We start from the raw sequence: 2,812 nt of genomic DNA, 5'->3' as shown, positions 1-2,812 counted from the left end.
ATTGCGGGAATGAGGGTACCTGGACTTTGAGGGTCTGCGGATCAGGTAAGATCCCAGACGGGATTGCTGCTTTAAATATTGTGAAGCGGGGGCATCCAGACACTAGTTAAGGGGTGCAGGAAACTAGTCATCCACATCTGGCTTTTTTTTTCTAGATTTGACATTTATACACACACACACACACACACACACACACACACACACACACACACACACACACACACACACACACACACACACACACACACACACACACACACACACACACACCAAGGACTAATTGTAGTATAATGTAATACAATAAATAAACTAATATCAAAAACGAATGTTCTTACTAGGAATTTATTCAATTTATGGCTTTTTTTAAAATGCGTGGCTGGGGGCGGGACTAGAGGCGGGGTTGGGGGTGGGGTTGGGGGCGGGACTAGGTGGCGAGTAGATTTTTTGGTTCGGCGAGTAGATTTTTGGGTGATTTGTCAAGCACTGTATATATATATATATATATATATATATATACATATATATATGTGTGTGTATATGTGTATATATATATTTACACACACATATACACACACATAATGTTATAGGTTAGCGGTGCGTGAACTGGGGGGCGGGAGATTTGTCTGGGGGTGCGCGGGCGGGTGCATAGGTCCCGCGCTCCTCCCCAAGGCATTTAAATGAAATGCCGGGGATCACGTGAGGCCTCTGCAACAGTAACACTGACCGGGATTCAGACACGTCTCCATGGCAACGCGGCATCAAATGACACCGTGGGGTCATGTGACGTCACTCGACCCCGGAGTGTGCTGGCAGGTAGGAGAGGGGGCGCAAGACCGGGGGAGGCCAGGCAGGGGGACGCAGCTTCAGAAGTTTGCGCTCCCCTGTTATAGATTACCATGCCAACAAATTGTAATAGTGCTACAGGGATCAATAAATATTACATTTAATACTTAATTATTGTGATGTTTCTAATCTACTGTGTGTTACAAATAACATTAATATCTTACAACTGAATACATTGCAATAATGTGATACCTATTTATTTGTGATTTAAAGTGTGTTACATAGTGATAAATTATCTAATAAATAAATCTTAAACTAATCCCACACAGTGACTACTTAATTCTGTGAATAAATGTGTTTTTAATGTCATTACTATGAAGGAGATGAAGATATAGTGTATATATAAATTCCTACCTGCAAACGCCGTCTTAGCCTGTCAGAATACGCGCAGAGTGACCTGTCGTGACACGTCAGGTCACTCTGTAACCGAACCCGGATCTGTGACGCATATGTACTGAGGTGGGGTTGGATCCCCCACGGTTATTTCTTGTTTTATTAATAAATAATTTACTATATTTTAATCTCTGGTGCGCATTGTGTGCATTTTTCTTCTTGCCTGCACAGTGCTTCAGATGCTGCATCTGAAAAAATGCCGGTGGATCAGGATGTGAGGTAGGGAAGTGACGTCCGCGCCGGAACGTTATTGCCACGCCTCCAAATATTCATTGCCACACCCCCAAATCGCGCCGAAGCATACCCTGCAAAGCCATAAAAAAGCTCAGACTTCAGCAAGTGTATTGCAGCGTGTGCGCCTTCCCTCCGTCTGAAATACTATAGACGCAGCCTTATCGACGCTTACTAAATAGGCCCGTGTCTCTCTCTCTCTCTGTGTCTCTCTGTGTCTCTGTCTCTCTCTCTGTGTGTCTCTGTCTCTCTCTGTGTGTCTCTGTCTCTCTCTGTCTGTCTCTCTCTGTGTGTCTCTCTGTGTCTCTCTCTCTCTCTCTGTGTCTCTGTCTCTCTCTGTGTGTCTCTGTCTCTCTCTGTGTGTCTCTGTCTCTCTCTGTGTGTCTCTGTGTCTCTGTGTGTGTCTCTGTGTCTCTGTCTCTCTCTGTGTCTCTGTGTCTCTGTGTGTCTCTGTTTCTCTCTGTGTATCTCTGTGTGTGTCTCTGTATCTCTGTCTCTCTCTGTGTCTCTGTGTGTGTCTCTGTGTCTCTCAAATCAAATCAGCTTGATTGGCATGTCAAAAAAACATTTCAGTATTGCCAAAGCATGAGTAATAGGGGGTGTGGGACAATGATTACACGAATACTAGGGGGTACGGTATAATGGTTATACAGTACATTACTTTTGTCTCTCTCTCTCTGGGCCTCATGCAGAGAGCATCGTTATTTCAAAATTCGCCATTTTTTGTACAATTTCGCGCAGAAACCGGCAGAAAATGGCGAGTTACGAAAAACGCGCCATTTTGTTTTTTCTATTGCTAAAACTCGCCTCGCGGCTGGCGAGAACCTCCGTCTCGCCATTTTTAAAACTCTCCGAATGCAGAGAGGTACGAACGGCATGTAGCGGCTGTTCGCGCCAGGGAAATGGCGCGATTTTCTCATTTTTGCCGCGCCAGGAAAAGTTGGCAATAAAATGGCGCTCGCCGCCTATAGCAAAGGGGGGAAAAAAGCCGCGATTTTTTTTTTACACATTTCTGAAGCGCGCATCTTTCCCATTCAAACTCGCCACACGCATCCATGTTAAACATAGCAGAATTCGCACTTTTCTGCATATGGAGAATAAAACTCTCCAAAAAAGCTACTTTTTATGAAATTCGCCAATTTGAAAATTCTATGCTCTCTGCATGAGGCCCTCTGTGTCTGTCTCTCTCTCATTCTCTGTGTCTCTCTCATTCTCTGTGTCTCTCTCATTCTCTGTGTCTCTCTCATTGTCTGTCTCTCTCTCATTCTCTGTCTCTCTCTCATTCTCTGTCTCTCTCTCATTCTCTGTCTCTCTCTCTCTCTCATCCCTGTATGATAGGTATGTT

At 44.5% G+C, this 2,812-nt stretch overlaps 1 long non-coding RNA gene across 1 annotated transcript in view; it reads left to right on the top strand.

Annotated features, from left to right (window-relative positions):
• Positions 1-1,443, top strand: part of LOC142482959 (uncharacterized) — a 44,635-nt gene extending 43,192 nt beyond the window's left edge. Inside the window, exon 3 of the long non-coding RNA XR_012797150.1 lies at positions 1,408-1,443. This is a non-coding gene — a long non-coding RNA (uncharacterized LOC142482959). The remainder of the gene's footprint in view (positions 1-1,407) is intronic.
• Positions 1,444-2,812: the final 1,369 nt, after the last annotated feature.

Source organism: Ascaphus truei, unplaced genomic scaffold (genome assembly GCF_040206685.1).
Source record: "Ascaphus truei isolate aAscTru1 unplaced genomic scaffold, aAscTru1.hap1 HAP1_SCAFFOLD_283, whole genome shotgun sequence".
In the NCBI taxonomy this organism is placed as follows: domain Eukaryota; kingdom Metazoa; phylum Chordata; class Amphibia; order Anura; family Ascaphidae; genus Ascaphus; species Ascaphus truei.
The sequence above is the reverse complement of the archived record's forward strand: the minus strand, read 5'-3'. Positions and strand labels throughout refer to the sequence as shown.